Genomic DNA, 20,378 nt, shown 5'->3' with positions numbered 1-20,378 from the left:
TCCTTAAAGAATAGTATATCATGACTCCATTAGCTATACCAATAACTCGGAATTTGAGATGTCAGAAAATTGGCCAGAAAAACAAATAAACAAATAACAAGCTAACATGAAATTCAACCAGGCAAGAAATACAAGAGCTAGCATTTGGTGGAAGGGGAGTAAGGGAGATGTATTTTCAATATAAACAGTGTGGGAGCTGGCCATGCCTTCAAATGCATTCAATGTCTGGATATATTTTTTTTAATTAAGGATTAGCTTGGCAAAACAACACAAAGTACAGTTTAGGACAAATAGAAATCATTAACATTCCCTGCAAGTGTTTACCATGGGCAGTGGCAAGCACATGCTCCACTCTCTACTACCCTGCGCTGGGGAAGCCCCAAAAGTAAGAGGCACATGGCCCCTACCTCAAGGAACCTTCAATTCTTGAAGAGGAGAAAAAACATGCTTGGTCACATGAGAAGATGGCAGGGAGTGGTGGGGAGGAATGGCACAAGTATCGAGGGCAGAGACAGAAGGTGACATGTCAGAAAGGCTGGGAGACAGTGTTGGGTCTTTATAGAAGGAAGGGACCTCCTAACTTGGAGATGGGCTGCCACAAGGGCATATCTTTGCCAGCCACTTGGAAATGGAAGTCCAGCTGCCAGCAGTCCTTGGTCCTGCCAGTCCTCATCCTCACCTACAGCAGCAGGAACCCAAAGTCTGGGGGACTGCCCCCTAGAAGATTCCCTGTCACCACTCACACAACCCTCAAGGTCAGAGCATGCAAGGAGAGGCATCCACTCCATCCTCACCCACTAAAGCTAACCCAGCCTGGGGGTGCCCAGCAGCCGCTCTGTGCCAGGGGTCCCAGTGCAGAGGCCTGAGCCCAGTGTCCACTCCACGCCCTGGGCTCCAGTGTGCATTTGTTGCTGTTCCATTTCACCTGCTTTTCTGCCCATCACTAAGTTACCCTTATATCCTGTTGAAAACACGGAGTTCAAAATGATAACCTCACCTTTCTTTTGTGCATGCATTTTTTTTTTTTTTTACTCTTTTAGTGTAAATAAATATCATTAAAGTTTGCAATTGGATGTTTTCCTTACAGCACAGACTTGGAGTCCTTTAAGGGCTGGAGCCTCAATAGCTCCTCGGACCTGTCCTCGTGTTTGGGCTACTGGGCCTAACACACTCCGGCCCTCAGAGGACATACAGTAGTTGTGTGTGTTTTTGTTTTGTTTATTCTTAAAATCAGCTTTGTTGAGATTCATGTGCATACCACGCAATTCGCCCATTCAAAGTCTACGATTTAAAGGGCTTTTAGCATATTTACAGAACAGTTTCATCATCACCACAGATAATTTTAGAGCTCTTTCATCACCTCAAGAAAGAAATCCTGAACCTTTCAGTGACCTCACCCCTCTTAAGCAACCACTAATCTCTTCCTCTGGAGATTTTCCCATTCTGGACATTTCATATGAATGAAATCATGCAATAGGCAGTCTTTAGTGACTGGCTCCTTTCACTTAGCATAACACGTGCAAGGTTCGTTCATGTGGTAGATTTATCAGTACTTTATCCCTTTTCAGGGCTGAATAGTATCCCATTGTAGGGACATAACATGTTTTATGTATCTGTTCATCAGTTGATAGACATTTGGGTGTTTTTAATACTTTATGTCCATTATAAGTAATGCTGTCATAAAATTTGTGTACACGTTTTTGTGTAGATCTGTTTCATTTCTCTTGGGCATACACTCAGGAGTGGAATTGTTGGGTCACGTGGTAATTCTGTGTTCAATCATTTAAGGAACTTCCAGACTGTCTTTCAAAGTGGCTACACCATTTTCTTTTCCCTCCAGCAGTGTATGAGGATTCCGATTTCTCCAGGTCTTTGTCAACACTTGTCAGTGTCTGACATATCGATGTGTTCTGAGTGATGACCCAGGGATATCTAAGGATGAGAGAAGTAAGCATCTAAGGATGAGAAGTAAGCTCAGACTCTCACTTCTGAGTGAGAGGGTAGGCATCACTACCCATAACTCACAGCCTTCCCTGCCGATCCCACCAGCCACATCCCAGCGGTAGCTTCCCAGACTCCCACTGCCTCAGCTTCTTTCCTTGGATCCCAGTTCCTGCTTTGGAGCTTCCTGCTTTTGAAAGCACCTGTGTGCATCCGACTCTGGGTCAGTCCTGACATTGCTCTCACCAGCACACTGCAGACGTGGGCACACACACACAGCCCCACACTACCAACAAGCAAGATGGGCTTCCTCCAAGCCACCTCCAACCCTGCCACGTTCACACCCACCAGTGGAGAAGGCATGAACAATGCTAAAATCCAGCAAATGATTTCACCTGAACAGGCAACAGCTCTGTCCTGGGCTGAGTCTGAGTGGATAAAGGAGGAGAGGAAATTGCAGGGTCCTGCTGACAAAGCACAGGTGAGACTTTCCATCTGTGGTGACTTCAGCTGGGGGCGGGGAAAGGCAGGGGGTCTCTCAGGCTGCAGTATTCATTCCTGTTTAGCCAACCTTGGTGAAAGTTCATGGAGAAGGTTGACTGAATTATTTTGCAAAAGAAATTCAAACTTTCTGGATTATACGATCATCTTGAACTGTGTATCATGTTTCCTCTTTGAAAAAGCGTTATTGCTGATAGGATTCTTTTTTAATGGAATTATCACTGACCTCTGGTTCCATTAGTCTGTTTGTATGAACTTTTGACAAAGTTACAAAGGAGCATTGCCCAGCACCCCCACACGTGGCCCCACAGTGACCAGAGCCACCTGCGACCGGGCTGCCCTAGCAAGGGGAGGAATCTGGAAACAAAGAAAATGGTCCTAATCCATGAGAAAACTGGACCACAGCCTTTCCTAAGGAGTATTCCTCAGAGCAGTAATTCCATAGGCCAGAGAGAGGTGGTGAGGAACCGAGAGCCCTGTGCTCACGCAGGCTTATAAATCACTGATTAAACACAGTGTAGGCAGCTTTATTTACTGAAGCTTTTTTTTTTCTTTTAGTTTTTAATACTGCAATGAGAATTACGAATCTCCATAGGAGAATATGATATGTGCTGTTTCCAAAGCTCTTCTGACCACAAACTGTATTTTAAAGACTATGTAGTAGGACTGTGTTTTCATGGAACGCACTTTAACACTGTTACTTATTAGTAATAGAAGCTGGAGACAATGAAAGTTCGTGACACTGTCCAAGGGAGAAGATAGAGGTCTGTCCTTCTTATGCTTGGGTCTCAGCCCAGCTGCTCTGTTCTGCTTGTATGTCGACTGTATAATATATAACATATTTAATGTAATTCTGTTGCTTGAAGAATGCTGATGCCCTGATTTTGCAAACTTCATAAGGCATCGTTGTACTGATACAGGGTTTTGTGTCAAATACCTGTTCTTTGAAAAGAAAGAAGTTTCTTCTCCGTCACGCAGCTTAGAGTGTTCTTCCCTATCCCTGGGATTTCTGCAATGCCATTCAGAGTGGGAATACAGAAAAGCAATATTGTCACCTCGGGGTGCAATCCCAGACTTTAAGTATCATTCCCAGGAGGGTAGGATGAATAACTGACAAGAAATGTGAGAAGCTTCGTTTTCTCAGTGGAAAGCAGCAGGCAAAGCTGTGGCTCTCACTGCTAATCGCCCACGTGGCCACAACAGACCAGCTCCCGTGGATCCCAGCTTGTCCAGGAGAAATGGCTTCCAGTGTTGACCAACCCAGAGACATACATGGGAAACAGAATGGAAACTGATCAAATTAATGAAATGATAGATGACACAGAACTGGGAAGAAAGAATAATGTAAGAGGTGACTGTATTCGTTTCCTTGGATGTTGTAACAAAGTGCCACGAAAAGCGACAGAAATGTATGCTCTCACGGTTCTGGTGGCAGAAGTCTGAAACCAAGGTGTCCGCAGGGCCAATTCCCTCTGAAGGCTGTAAAAGAGGACCCTCTCCTGCCTTTTCCTGGCATCTGGGGGCTGCCCAGATGCCAGGAAATCCTTGGCATTCCTTGACTGGCAGCTCCATCACTCCCATCTCTGCCTCTGTCATCACGTGGCATCAACACCTCCTGCGTGTCTCCGTCTCTGTGTCCACACTTCCCTCCTCTTTAAGGACACCAGTCATTGTATGAGGGCCCACCCTGCTCTGGTGTAACCTCATCTTCACTTCATTACATCCGCAAAGGCCCTGTTCCCAAATAAGGTCACATTCACGGGTACGGGGTTGAACGTGGAACATGTATTTTTAGGGGACATACTTCAGTACAATAACCAAAGGAAAGTCTAGAAACATCTTGATAACTGAAGCAAAGGTTAAATGTAGAGAAAGACATTCAATGATCATTTTAAAAATGTGCACTTGGGCTCAGAAATACACTTAAATGTGAACCTGTCTAGACCTGGACTTTTTTTGATTGGCAGGCTATTAATTGTTGCCTCAACTTCAGCCCTTGTTATTGGTCTATTCAGGGTTTCAACTTCTTCCTGGTTTAGTCTTGGGAGTGTGCAAGTGTCCAGGCATGTATCCATTTCTTCCAGATTTACTGGTTTATGTGCATAGAGCTGTTTGTAGTAATCTCTGATGGTAGTTTGTATTTCTGTGGAATCAGTGGTGATCTCCCCTTTATCATTTTTTTTATTGCATCTATTCAGTTCTTGTCTCTTTTCTTTATCTTTTTCTTTTTTTTTTTCTTTTTTAAGGCAGAGTTTCACTCTTGTTACCCAGGCTGGAGTGCAATGGCGCAATCTTGGCTCACCGCAACCTCCGCCTCCTGGGTTCAGGCAATTCTCCTGCCTCAGCCTCCTGAGTAGCTGGGATTACAGGCACGTGTCACCATGCCCAGATAATTTTTTGTATTTTTAGTAGAGATGGGGTTTCACCATGTTGACCAGGATGGTCTTGATCTCTTGACCTCGTGATCCACCCGCCTTGGCCTCCCAAAGTGCTGGGCTCTCTTTCCTTTTTTATTAGCCTGGCTAGTGGTCTGTCTATTTTGTTGATAGTTTCAAAAACCAGCTCCTGGAAGGGTTTTTGTATCTCTATCTCCTTCAGTTCTGCTCTGATCTTAATTATTTCTTGTCTTCTGCTGATTTTTGAGTTGTTTTTTTTTATCTTGCTCCTCTAGCTCTTTCCATTTTGACGATAGGGTGTCGATTTTAGATCTTTCCTTCCTTCTCATGTGGGCATTTATTGCTATAAATTTCCCTCTTGACACTGCTTTCATTTTATGAGACCAATATCACCCTGATACCAAAACCTGGCAGAGACACAATTATAAAGAAAACTTCAGGCCAGTATCCATGATGAACATTGATGCAAAAGTCTTCAATAAAATACTGACAAACCGAATGCAGCAGCACATCAAAAAGCTTATCCATCACTATCAAACAGGCTTCATCCAGAGGATGCAAGGCTGGTTTAACATAGGCAAATCTATAAACGTGATCCATCACATTTAGAGAACAAAAGACCAAAACTACATGATTATCTCAATAGATGCAGAGAAGGCCTTTGACAGAATTCAACAGCCCTTTATGCTAAAAACCCTCAATAAACCAGGTATCGATGGAATGCATCTCAAAATAATAAAAACCATTTACAACAAACCCACAGTCAATATTATTCTGAATGGGCATAAACTAGAAGCATCCCTTCTGGCACTATCAAGGATGCCCTCTCTTACCACTCCTTTTCAACATAGTATTGAAAGTTCTAGCCCAAGCAATTAGGCAAGAAAAAGAAATAAAGGGTGTTCAGTGAGGAAAAGAGAAAGTCAAATTGTCTCTGTTCACAGATGACATGATCATATACTTAGAAGACCCCATTATCTCAGCTCAAACCCTCATTAAGTTGATAAGCAACTTCAGGAAAGTCTCAGGATACAAAATCAATGTGCAGAAATCACAAGCATTCCTATACACCAACAACAGACAAACAGAGCCAAATCATGAGCAAACTCCCATATACAATTGCTACAAAGAGAATAAAATACCTAGGAATACAACCAACAAAGGACGTGAAGGATCTCTTCAAGGAGAACTACAAACCACTGCTCAAGGAAATAAGAGAGGACACAAACAGATGGAGAAACATTCCATGCTCATGGTTAGGAAGAATCAATATTGTGAAAATGGCCATCCTGCCCAAAGTAATTTACAGATTCAATGCTATCCCCATTAAGCTACCATTGACTTTCTTCACAAAACTGGAAACCCATCTTAAACTTCATATGGAACCAAAAGAGAGCACACATAGCCAAGTCAATCCTAAGCAAAAAGAACAAAGCTGGAGGAATCATGCTACCTGACTTCAAACAATCCTATAAGGCTACAGTAATCAAAACAGCATGGTACTGGTGCAAAAACAGAGATATAGACCAATGGAACAGAGCAAAGGCCTTGGAAGCAATGCCATACATCTACAACCACCTGATCTTTGACAAATCTCACAAAAACAAGCAATGGGGAAAGGATTCCCTGTTCAATAAATGGTGTTGGGAAAACTGGCTAGCCATGTGCAGAAAGCAGAAACTGGACCCCTTCCTTACACCTTATACAAAAATTAACTCCAGATGGATTAAAGACCTAAACATAAGACCTAACACCATAAAAACTCTAGAAGAAAACCATTCAGGACATAGGCGTAGGAAAGGCCTTCATGACGAAAATGCCAAAAGCAATGGCAATAAAAGCCAAAATAGACAAATGAGATCTTTTCTTCACAGCAAAAGAAACAATCAGTAGAGTGAACTGACAACCAAGAGAATGGGAAAAAGTTTTCACAATCTTCCCATCTGACAAAGGGCTGATATCCAGAATCTACAAAGAACTAAAGCAGATTTACAAGAAAAAAACAAACAAACCCATCCAAAAGTGGGCAAAGGATATGAACAGACTCTTCAAAAGAAGACATACATGAGGCCAAAAAACATATGAAAAAATGTTGATCATCACTGGTCATTAGAGAAATGCAAATCGAAACCACATTGAGATACCATCTCATGCCAGTTAGAATGATGATCATTAAAAAATCTGGAGACAACAGATGCTGGAGAGGATGTGGAGAAATAGGAACACTTTTACACTGTTGGTGGGAGTGGAAACTAGTTCAACCATTGTGGAAGACAGTGTGGCGATTCCTCAAGGACCTAGAAATAGAAATTCCATTTGACCCAGCAATCCCATTACTGGGTATATATCCAAAAGACTATAAATCGATCTATTATAAGGACACATGCACGTGAATGCTCATTGCAGCACTGTTTACAATAGCAAAGACCTGAAACCAACCCAAATACCCATCAATGATAGACTGGACAGGGAAAATGTGGCACCTATACACCATGGAATACTATGCAGCCATAAAAAGAGATGAGTTCGTGTCCTTTACAGGGACATGGATGAATCTGGAAGCCATCATTCTCAGCGAACTGACACAAGAACAGAAAACCAAACATCACATGTTTTCACTTACAGGCAGGTGATGAACAATGAGAACACATGGACATGGGGAGGGAAACATCACACACTGGGGAGGTGGAGGAGTGGAGGGCCAGGGGAGAGGAGGGACAGCAGGGAGTGGGGAGGTTGGGGAGGGATAGCACAGGGAGAAATGCCTGATGTAGGAGTTCGGGAGAGGGAGACAGCAAACCACCACGGCATTTGTGTACCTATGCAGCAATCCAGCAAGATGTGCACATGGACCCCAGAGCTTAAAGTACAATTTTTAAAAAACTGTATTAGCTCATGAAAGAGAAAAGAAGTTTGCTTCATATACAAATGAATAAATTGACAAATTTTTAATAATTTAAAGATTACAATTTTCAAAACAATAAAGAGCTATGAAAATCTATTTAGAAAAAAGAAAGACACTTAAATGTATAGAGAGGGGAAAAGGTGTGACCGAAAGAAGCATGCATGTGAGAAAACTCAGGCACATTCCTGGGAGGCAGAGATGCTATGGACTGAGCCATCAGTCTGGTTAATCATGCCCTGAGCGTGACGTCTGGCTCAACTCAGCTCCATTCCGGGAAACACAAATCCAACGTGCCAGGTTTAGCTACAAACACCAGGCCTTCAGGACACTGGCAGACTGCAGGAGGTTCCAAGGACGTGTCCAGGAATGGCCACCATTTGCACGAGAAGCCATGGAAAGAAAAGATGAAGTGAAGGAAGGGGGGGAAATCCTAGACGTCAGGAGAACGAGAGAACCATCTTCAAATACTTGCAGGGCAGCCATGCCGAGCAGCATGTGGACCAATTTCCTGTGCTGGCAGATTTAGGGTCAATGGCAACATGGGGCTGTGTGGGGGCTTCAAAATACATTCCAATTTGGGGGCTGTTGAAATAGAAGAGCCTCATATGGGAGTTCATGTAAGGAGGGTCTTCATCCCTCTTAACATGCCAAGAGCCTGGCATTGTCCTTGATTTAGGAAAGAACAAACATGGAGATTGGAGTTGGGAAACCTTCCTGCCTTACTCAGAGAAAGCTCTCAGCACCGCTGTCTCACAATGCTGGACTCAGACCTGCCATCCCTGGGGCTCAGGGCTGCAAATTCTGCTGAAATAATCGAGACATTTTTCCTCAACCTGGAGAGGGACAGGGGAGAAGGGAGTGAGGAGCCCAGGGAGAGGACGTGAGGAGAATTCTACAAAGCATGAAGATTTCCAAATCCATGCATGCAGAAATCCGTAAATAACAATTGTATGTGCCTGAGAGTTACCACCTACCTCTTATCTGTTGGACATACTGGGATTCTGGGTAAGATTTTTGTTTGCTGCTTACATTTTTTAAAACCATTGAGTTCTAGAGAAAGGGACCAAATCTAACCATATGCTGCACTGTAGGTTGTTAAGCTCATGAATGAGAAATCTATTAACAAGTGAATGAATGGATGAAGGAAAAAGAGAGGGAGTGAACCCCTTCCTCTGCAGGTGGTAATGGTGCAGGTGTGCACCTGAAGATGGGAACTAAAGAGAAAAGGTGTCATTTGAATCTCTGGGCCTGCATAGAACCTGTTCAAAGCAACCTGGGGCTAAAGCGTCCCCTGCCATGAACTCTGGCTTAGACATGCAGACTCTCAGGAAGGGAGGCCAGGTAACCACTAGGAAGTCACTGGCCACCTTGAGTCACCAGCTGTCAAGTAAGACATCCTTGGGTAGACTTCAGTGCATATTTAAGGCCGGAAATTTACTCTCATGCATCCCTTTCCCTATCATGACATAATGTCCAGGCCACACAACAGAGCTTCTCTTTCCCAGCAGATGGACCAGGAGCCTGGGCCAGAGAATCTGGTGCTAAGCTGCTCCGGTCAGCTGAGCTTCTTACGTAACATGCAGGCTCTACTGGGAAGACCATGCCGTGAAATGCAGCTCTGGTTTGCTTCCCCTATATCATATTTATATGACCTTTTGGTCAGAGAAGAAGGAAAGATAATCCGCCTGACCCAGACTGAGGAGACACAGATCAGCCCTTGCTGAGGGTGGCACAGCAAATGGAGACGCATCTCCCAGCATGTGCCCTGGTCCTGTGACTCATGCCCTTTGTCCTAGTAAGTGATCTGGCTCTGGCAAACTGCCCTAGGGAGCCTCGCCTGGACAAGGAGCACCTCGCCATGGTCAAGGTGGGAGAGTGGCTGGGCTCACAGCTCCTGTGACTGCATGATACAGTGCCCAGGGACGTGAGCCAGGCCAGGCCAGCTGAGCTGGCAGCCTCAGGTGACCCTGAGAACTCCAGCCGGCCTGCGGTGACCCCAGCCTTCCCTGCCCCAGACAGAAGCCAGGCCCTTTTTTCAGACTGAGTCCAGCGGCAGTTTCTGAGGTCAAAGATTGAAACCTGACTGAAGCCACAGCCTCCTTGTCACAACGCCGTTACCCTCTGCTGTTGCCGTGTTAAACAAATACCAAAGCTGTGAATGCACTCACTGTTCCTCCCCACCCTTCTCCACTAACCGTCAGCTTAAACCTCAATGTACTGTGTCGGTGACTCGGAATGTAGTATTTAAAACCTAATGATTGTTAATATGTTAATAAACAATGTTTCATGCTTAGGGATACATTTTATAAGTATAAATTAACTTTTTTTTTTTTTTGAGACGGAGTTTGCTCTTGTTGCCCACGCTAAGCTAGAGTGCGATGGTGTGATCTTGGCTCACCCCAACTTCTGCCTCCCAGATTCAAGCAATTCTCCTGCCTAAGCCTCCTGAGCAGCTGGGATTATAGGCATGCACCACCATACCTGGCTAATTTTTTTTTTGTATTTTTTGTATTTTTAGTAGAGACAGGGTTTGTCCAGTTTGTCAGGCTGGTCTCAAACTCCTGACCTCAGGTGATCCTCCCCCCTCAGCCTCCCAAAGTGCTGGGATTACAGGCATGAGCCACTGTGCTCAGTCATAAAAACTAACTTTTAAACTGATAGAACAACATTGGTAAGGGCTTTTATTCCTTCTCTGTTTCTGTTAGGGAAACTGAGGCACTAGGAAATTCAAGATCATGCATTTGGTGGACGCTACGGGGAAAATAGGATTGGAACTCAAGGAATCCAACACTACCCTCAGAAAACAATGTAAAGCACATTTATAATGTTTTCCCATTTATTATCTTCTTCCCGACAATTTGTTTTGACCATGACTTTTGCTTCTTTTTATTTTAGACAATTTTGAAAATGTAAAATAAAGGGAAAACAACTGCCACCAAGGGCAAAATTGTTTAACTTTGTGGCTGTGTGGTACGTTACCTTCCAGAGCGTTTTATCCGCACAGGCGCATATGTATATATACATACATGCACACACTCACACAGACATAAGCGCATCTGCGTGTTTATATTCCTAAACTCCCGTTAAATACATTTATTTAACAAAACTGAGAGACTCTTGTCTTACCTGTTAAGATATGCAATCTGTCCCCAGTTTAATATTCGAGAAATGGTTCTTGTTACAGAAACGGTACGCTGTGACTGCACAGTTCCACAAGGCTGTCACCACAGTGCCAGGGTTTAGAAAATTTGAGGTCTACACAAGCTCCCCAGACACCAAGCAGCATCATCCACTCAGCATTTGAGACAAAGCGTGGTAGAAATGCATCCCCCTGTCTGTGGGCCTCTGCCCACCTCTGAGATTCCAGCAGCTTAGGGATGCCGTGGTCCAGGCAGATGGGGAAGGAGCAGAGCAGGCCTTGAGTGGGTCTGCCAAGATCCTGCAGGTGGAAATCCCTCTCAGAGCCTGCAACAAATTGTCCCTGCACTGGGGCCAGCACTTGCCGAGGGAGCAACAATGCTGGCCTTGGCTACTCATCCTGCCCCGTGTCCTGCCCGCCAGCTGCAGATCCTTCCCTGCCCCGGTTCCCATCCATCCCCAGGGGTTCGTTTTCCTTCCAGCTCCAAGTCCTTCTCAGATTTTGACAATGAGGAGCAGGTGCTGCCTTCGGCCTGCTTGCTGCACAGACCCTCATGTCCTGTCCTCTGTCTCCAGGGCAGTGAGACTCCACGGAAGTGACTCAGAAAGAAACAGCACACAACTGTCTTTTGCAAACGTCCTCTGTTCACAAAGGCCTCAGGAACTGTGGACCTATTTGTCCTCTCCCTGGTGTCATATGCCAAAGGTCACAGCAGAACAACCAGGCCAGGCGCTGCCCAGGGACACAGAGAAGTGCCAATTCCTGTGCTTCTGTCACCTTTTATTCCAGAATTCTCCATTGCTGATGAGCAGTTCAAAGTAGACGCCATGTCACATGGGGCGGGTGGGAGAGGAGAGGAAGGAAAACAAACAGTGGCTGGGAGTGGAGGACCCTCTCACAGTGAGGCGCTGCCTAGGCCAGTCGACACAAAACAGAGCTGTGAAAGGCTTGGGAGGGCCATGTGCAGCCACTCGTTTCTTTATTCCCTCTTTCACTGGGCACTTGGCGATCTCTAATTCGTCCCAGTGTACACGGGCGTGGAGCCACGCTTCTCCGGGAGGGGAACGAACCGGCTCTCATGGAGGATCTGGTGACAGGGAGAGGGAGACCCTCATATAGGGGACGATGGCACGGGGCAGCCAAGGCATGAAAAGGCAGGTGGGGTGAGAGCAGTGAGGCAGGGGAGGCCCCAAAGACCCCTCCCACCCTGGACACCGCCCAGCAGCGAGCCAGACAGTGGGAGACAGAACTCGGCCCAGCTTGGATCCACAGAGCTGAGGTGAGAGTCTCTCTCTGAGACTTGCTGGTTGTGGAAACCAGAGCAAATCCCTTGGATCCTCGAGACCCTGCGTGCACATGTGTAAAGTGAGGATCAGTTGCATGAAAATATCATCTACAGCTCCTTGCACATGGCAGATGGCCAGCAAATACTACTTTCCTTCTCCGTGCTCTCTTTTCCCCAAAGCTTTGGCAGCTCTACTCTTTTTTCATTTTTGTTCCTTGAGATGGGTTCTCACTCTGTCACCCAGGCTACGGTGAAGAGGCACTGATCCTCCCAAGTAGTTGGGACTGCAGGCACGCACCACCACGCCCAGGTAACTTTTAAATTTTTTAGTAGAGACAGAGTCTCGCTCTGTCACCCAGGGTGGCATGCAGTGGTGTGATCACAGCTCACTGCAGCCTCCACCACCTGGGTTCAAGTGATCCTCCCACTTCAGCCACCAGGGTAGCTGGAAGTACAGGTGCCTGCCACCATGCCTGGCTAATTTTTTGATTTTTCAAAAAGACAGATGCTTTTATGTTGACCAGATTGGTCTCAAAATTCTGGGCTCAATCCATCCTCCTGCCTCAGCCTCCCAAGTGTTGGGATTACAGGCGTGAACCACCGTTCTTGGCTTCAACCCATTTGTTTATCCAGTCTTTCAGCATTGACAATTTTCCCTTTGTTCCTTGCTTAAATCCCAATTCAAGATTGAAAAAACAGTTGTTTGGGGACCAGCCATGGTGGCTCACACCAGTAATTCCTGTACTTTGGGAGGCTGAGGCAGGTGGATTACTTGAGGTCAGGAGTTGGAGACCAGCTTGGTCAACATGGTGAAAACCCATCTCCACTAAAAACACAAAAATTAGTTGGGCGTGGTGGCTCACGCCTGTAATCCCAGCCACTCGGGAGGCTGCAGAAGTAGAATTGCTTGAACCTGGGAGATGGAGGTTGCAGTGAGCCGAGATCTCGCCACCACACTGCAACCTGGGTGGCAGTGCCAGACTCCATAACAAAACAAACAGTTGTCTGGGGGAACCTCAGATACACGACTGACAGCAATCAGTCCTGGCCAGAAACCTCCCCACCAAGAGACCAGCCCCGTTTCTGTTCTACCTCACCCTCCCTTTTCCCCACAGTGCAGCCACACAGAGCAGCAGGCACAGTCTCCAGCTCTCAGGTGCCAGGCCACGCCAGGTCAACATTCTCCTATGGCAGGTCCATGCACCGTGCACCCTCCTCCGTCCCCAGGAGGCAGCTGCATGGTACTCAGGGGCCCAAGAACCCTCAACCTGATGAGAAATGTCTTTCTCAGCGGACTGCTTCCCCCGCCATCTTCACTGTCGCTGAGCACGGAGGTGCCTACGCTCCTGCCATCCACTTTCTCCTGTGTGATGTATTCTATGCCACCACTGAGACACAGCATTTACTTTTGTGATGGGTCCTGAAAGAGGGGTGCAAGTGTGGGCAGGAGGAAAGCTTGTCAGGAAAAAAAGCTGCAGGGCTGCCCAATTTGCTGACTAGACAATAAATCTCTGTATCGTTCATTTCATAGACAGTCTGGAACAAATCACAATATTTAATGCACAATTACAGCTTCAATAAATTGTTCCCAGATGGCTCAGGAAACAGAATTAAGTGGAAACAAGAAATGATCAGATTTTAATGAATGTTTGTTTCCTGTGTCTTGTTTCTTTCATAAATTCTAATTGAATCTGTGGTTCAGGAAGTGTGTCGGCATGCGTGTGCACAGACATGCGTGAGGCATGAGGTGCACACGCATATTCAGTGCACATAAATGTACACGTAATGAGCGTACGTGGGCATTACGGTACGTATATGTGCATATTTATTTATTCAGTGTGATTTGCAAACTAGGTATTGTGCTGGGTTATGTGTATCATTATTTTCTTCACAACTATGCAAGATGAAATTCTTCCCATTTTACAAACGAGAAAATTGAGGCTAGGTGAGACAAGTAAGCCACTTGTCCAAGGTCACCCAAAACGGCAGTGATGGAGGCAGTAAGTGAACCCACCGGCCTTCGTTCTTCACACTGGCCACATCGTCTTTGCCTAACCGAGGATTGAGATCTATCAGATGGACAGGCAGGCTGGTGACAGGCGCCAGGTGAATGCATCATCTCGGAGAGAGCGCCAGGAGAGCCTTAGCACACCAGCCTGGCTCATGCTCAACCCTGAATCCCATCCCTGCAGGTGGTGGCTGGCTCCTTCGACTCCCATGGCCAGCCAACTCTGGGGACACTAGTCAGGTTTAAATGTCACATCCTAAGAAATGCTCTTCCTGATCCCTAGTCCAACCCCTCCAACTCCTCTATTAGATCATCCTGTTCTATATTTGTATTCAACTATACCTCTATTTAATAATTGCCTGATCCACCCCAAAACATAAGCTCCATGAGATCAGGGCCTCATCTGTCTTATTCATTGTTGAACTCCTGCCTAACTGTGCTGGACCTGGAACCTAAATATTTGTTCAATTAAAAAATGGGGGTGTGTTTGTCTCTCCTCTATCTACTGCACGTTTGCAGCTTTTGGGGCACACTTCATGTAGACACCTCTCCCCATGGTCCTTGGGCCCCCCCAGTGATGGCAACACTAATTCAGGTTATGTCCTCCCCTCCACAGGGTTCATGAGTCCAGCATTCAGGGGCACACTTGTGCTCTCTGCAGCCCAACTAAGAGGCACACACAAGAGGGAGGAGGGTTGCCAGCGAAGAGCGGCTCTGAGGTCTGAGGAAACCATGTCAAGTGGAATCAAATGGTGAGCCCACTCCTTGCAGACATGTGTCCCTCCTGACCAAGAACAATGCTCATAATTAAGCCCCTCACATGTTTGGCAGTGTGTGCCTTGCAGTCTGGATGGGGTGGGTCAAACTTCCCAAAACCAGCTTGTGGGAGGGCTCCGGGGCATCGTGAGGATGGATTTCCTACTGGCGGTGTTGCCATAACAGCTCACCTCGGACGTCCTGCACTAACTGTGCTGCATCTGCTCTGTGTCCTGGAGGATAGGTACAGACGTGGACATCTCACCCCATGTGGTGGCTAGTGTGCCCAAGGAGCAGGCTGGGGGGACCTGGTGAAATCAGATGAAAATTGGCTCTGCCACTTTCAGACAAGAATGGCAGGTGTGACTTCAGACACTCCTTACCTTCTCGGTGCCAGAATGTCCTCCTGTGCTGTGGTTGCTCTAGTTCCTCCTTCCATGGGGCACTGTGAAGACCAAGAAGCGGTGTGCAGGCCGCTCCGTGTGGGGCCCAGCACCTACGATGTATCCACTCCGCCCTAGCCCCCAGGTGTGAAGCACCTGTGAGAAAACCAGGTAGGGGAAAGTCCACCAACACCCACTACCATTTTTCGTCTGTTCTTCTCAGTATACAGTTTGTGTTCTGTCAGAGAGAAGGTACCCCAATTCCGGGCAGAGTGATGGCCAAGTAGCTGCCCCTTCCCCGCTGAGTCTGCAGTAGGAAGAACCCCCACCATGCACAGCTGCGGAAGCCACTGCCTACCAGCAGAGCGAAGGGAATCTGCCTGCTTGGCAAGCTCTAGTTCTTTTCCAGTCTCATTGTTCAGCTGTCCCTCACGCCATCAAGGAAAGAGGCAGACACAAGTGTGCTGTCCTTTCCCTCTGGCTCCCGCCCGCATCCCTCTTGCGGTGCCAGGCCCCACCTCTCCGCCGAAGCCTCTCGCCTCGCTTTCCATCAGCCTCCACGCTTGCCGATCTGTGCCTGACGTTCCAAGCAGGTGCTCATCTAGGAAGTGGAGGTCCTCGTGCTCACATAGGCTCTCCGTGGGCTGCTTCCCCAGGACGCAGCGGTGAGTCCCACATTCCAGGACATGAGAAATAGCTGAAGGAAGAGGGAGAAGGGCCCATTAGAACCACCGTTTAGAGAAGCAGTCACCAAGACAACTCTGCTTTATTGTTGCCACCTAAAGAAGTGTCAGCATATGAACATCAGTCATCTCTTACTAAATGCCAAGCACATGCACAGTCTTTCTTATTTGGGGTAACAGTCTTCAGAAAGAGGTGCAGCAGCAGTTATTCCCATTTTACAAATGAGAAAACCAAGGTTGAAAGGGGGCAAATGACTCAAGTTGCCTGGTTAGCAGATAGTAGGTGTCAGTCCTGGCATCCTGCCATCCAAAGTGCAGCCCTCAACAAGTAGCAGCCACATCTCCTGGGGTTTGCTGGGAATGCAGGGTCTGGGGCCCCACCCAGACCCACTGAATCTGAAGCTGCCCTTGAACAAGAGCCCAGGCAGTTTGTGTGCATGCCGAAGAGGGGAAGCTGCCCCAGCAGTGGGGTTTGATAACCAACGCTCTGGCCCCCACCGCCCACACACTCCCTCCCTTACTGACTGCCGCATTCAGTTGTCCACACCGAGTTCACGTGTACTCAGTGCCCACCATGGAGAAGCCACTCCACAGGACTCCGGGAATACAAAGGATGTAAGCATAAGCTTTTGGCCTGGAATCCATTTTACTCAAAGTGGGGCAACAATAGGAAATCCTTCCAGCTATGCAAAAAGCAATTGCTTAATGATAGATTCTAATGATATTATTTGCTGGGCACAGTGGCTCACACCTGTAATCCCAGCACTTTGGAAGGCCAACACAGGCAGATTGGCCTGGCTCTTTGAAGCCAGAAGTTTGAGACCAGCCTAGGCAACATGACAAAAGCCTGTCTCTACAAAAAAAAAAAAATAAATAAATATATATATATATATATATATATATACACACACACACACACACACACACACACACACACAGAAAATTAGCTAGACATGGTGGTACATGCCTGTAGTCCCAGCTACTAGGGAGGCTGAGGTGGAAAGATCTCTGGACCCCAGAAGGTCGAGGCTGCAGTGAGCTGAGATCGCAGCACTGCATTCTAGCCTGGGTGACACAGTGAAGCCTTGTCTCAAAAATAAATAAATAAACTTAGTTTAAAAATAAGAAATGATAATGATATTATATTCAGAGACATTGTGATCTGATTCAGCTTAAACATCAAGCAAAATGCCACACTGCCTCATTTTACTTTCTTTTAGACGTACAGCGATGCCAGTCGCAGAACTGGGATTTTAAGATACGCTCCACATAAGTGCTCAAGAAATGATGGAGCAAAACGAAAAGCAGCCAGACAAGAAGAAGGCATTCTCAGTGACAGACCTGGGATGATACGAGCAACGACATAAATAATGACATCAGTGAATTACAACCCACGGAATGAAAGAAATATCTATCCCTTCATGGTGACACAAAGGTGTGATTGAATATGTAACCAAGCTCATCCTTACAGGGGAGTTCCAATTAACCAATGTAGAAGGAACAGAAAGCAGAAAGAGAAAGTGATCCTTTCACAGCATCACGGTAGTTAATTGTCCTGGGCAAGAATCATCGATAGATGCTGAGTAGGCAAAGAGGATATTTGCATAGTTTTGAATCATATCCCCGTAAGATACTTAACAAATGCAAAGGGGAGAATAGCAAGTGTGGAGAAATTTGGCAGATACCACCCTAACAAAGTAATGATCAGCAGTGACACACGGCGACATCATGTATCTCCTGTTACGGTGCGTTGAGAAGGACACGGTATCACTTCTGTGGTATTCTTGCCAAAAGTACTTCACTTTTTTGTTTGTTTGTTTGAGATGGAGTCTTGCTCTTTGCCCAGGCTGGAGTTGCAGTGGCTTGATCTCGGCTCACTGCAACCTCTGCCTCTTGGGTTCAAGCAATTCTCCTGCCTCAGCCTCTTGAGTAACTGGGATTACAGGCACGCATCACTCCACCCGCTAATTTTTGCACTTTTAGCAGAGACAGGATGTTGCCGTGTCGGCCAGGCTGGTCTTGAATTCCGGGCCTCAAATGAACCGCCCACCTCGGCCTCTCAAAGTCTCAAAGCACTGGGATTACAGTCATGAGCCACTCTGTCCGGCCCCTAAAGTACATCATCTCAACCTAACTAGAAAACATAGAAAAACCCAATTTGAGGCATAGTTAATTTTTCAATAAAACAAAAAACCCAAAACAGAAACAGGCCAGGACTCTTAAAAGTAACATTGAGGTCATGAAAGACACAGGAAGATGAAAGAACTGTTCCGAACCGAATATGAGAAAGGAACGTGAGAAATAAATGCAACGAGGGATCCTGGATCGGATCCTGAGGCAGAAAAATGATCTCAGGGACAACTGGTAGAATTTGAATAAGGTTTATATACGTGTTAAAAGGGTTGCATGGATCATAAGCCTCCGGTTTTGATCATCGTAGTACAATGATCAGAACATCTGGGGAAGCTGGGGAAAGGGATTTAGAAACTCCGGGTACTGTTTTTACAATTTTTTTTGTAGGTGTGAAGTTATTCAGAAATAAGAGTTTAAGAAGGATACGCCTCATGTGAGCAGACTCAAGAGCTGCCAGACTGAACGGCTCCTCGGAGCCTGCGGGACAGTGCCACCAGCTCTTATGGAATTGTTGGAAATTAATCTGAGTTATGCCATTAAACAGATGTGCTCCGTGGGGCATGGACAACTTTTTATTTCTTAAATGTCTAACCTGCTGCTGCATCAGATGGCATCCAATTAATTATACAGAGTTATCAAGGGACGTGACATAACACACTTGGGCACGGCCATACATCATCGCGAGTCACCTGTGGAGGTTCTGCCAGCCTAGGGAGGGGCACGTTTTGCGATTCTGCGATTAGATCCTGCTTGACAGTGCGTCTGATGACTCCTCATGAGCGCCCAGAGGACACTGACGTGTGTCCAAAAACTTAAACATGAGCTAAAAGCAGACGCGCCCAAATAATAGAGACCTGTATCTATAATCACCAGAATTGGCTAATTAGCAGAATTTCACTATTCACACTTGAAAGTGCCAGGTGTATATGTGGCATGCTTTATTCGTGTACTTTATACTTTTCAATAGAGTAATCTATATTTAGGGAACTGTTATATATGTGTGTGATTTTGTATGCAAGATATAAAAGAACAAGATATGTAGAAACATGAAAATCAACAGTCTAAAGATGATTGATAGACAGATAGATAGAGATGGACGGATGAGAGAGACATACATATATGCACACTGGAAATTAGAACTAAGACAAGAGCTAATAACCTACAAAATAGCAAAATGGCACATTATGTTTTTTAAAAACAAAAACAATGAAAATAGCAATAAAATATGCCTTGGTACCATAAATCACTCTTTCAAAAACTATTTCTTTGTTGATGAATTGCAAGGCACTCTAGATGATCCTTATCCTGAATTTTATTCTACAGAGAAAGCCTGATGCACATTTAAGCCAGAGGCGAACTTTCTTAATGGTTAGTGCTCAGTTTCCCCTTGGAAATGGCAGGAGCCCTGATGCTGACCTCACCCAATGTGTGGTGAATGAATAAATGCCTAGATGGATTAAGAGAAATCATACATATCTTTATTCTTGAGTAAGGATTAATGTTTTGCCCAGAAGACACTAACGTAAAATATAATCTATTAAAAACATAAAATTTTCAACCCAACACAGGACTTGAGTCCCAACACAGAGAAAGGGGCGGCATGTTCCCAGATCAGATCCATCCATCCATCCATCCCTCCATCCTTCCATCCATTCATCTGTTCATTCTTTGCTCCCTTCCTCCTGCCCTTCCTCCCTCCCTTCCTTCCTTCTACCCTTTCTCTTTCCATTCCTCCTTCCCTTCCTCCCTCCCTTCCTCCTCCCTTCCTCCTTTCCTTTCACTAATCCTTCTATCCCCTTTTCTTTCAGCAAACCCTTAGAGGCCCAGGGCACTGTCATGAGCGATATCTCTACTAAGATGAACAAGACACAGACTCGTTAGAGAGCTCACTAACTTTTGGGAAGACAAACCTGTAAATCAGCACTTGCCAGAATGACCACAGGAGCTCCTGGAAGGCTGCTGACCCAGCTCCACGTAGGCCCGTTAGACAGACTGAAGGACGGCTTGCCTGCCTGCTGCTGCTGCTCAGGGCTGTAGAATCTTGTCATTAATCCATTCTATTGGCAACAATTTTTTAGGCGCCTATTATAATTCTGTACCTGCAAAGATGCTACAGTTCTGCACGGGAGAGAGACAGTAGCTGTAACAGGGGGAGCGTTGGAATGGGGAAAATGGGGGCCTCAGGGCACCATTATTTTGAGCAGCAAAAAAGTCATGGTTTATTATAACTGAAGAAGTTTCATAATTC

Source organism: Callithrix jacchus, chromosome 6 (genome assembly GCF_049354715.1).
Source record: "Callithrix jacchus isolate 240 chromosome 6, calJac240_pri, whole genome shotgun sequence".
NCBI lineage: Eukaryota > Metazoa > Chordata > Mammalia > Primates > Cebidae > Callithrix > Callithrix jacchus.
Note: the sequence above shows the minus strand (reverse complement) of the source record.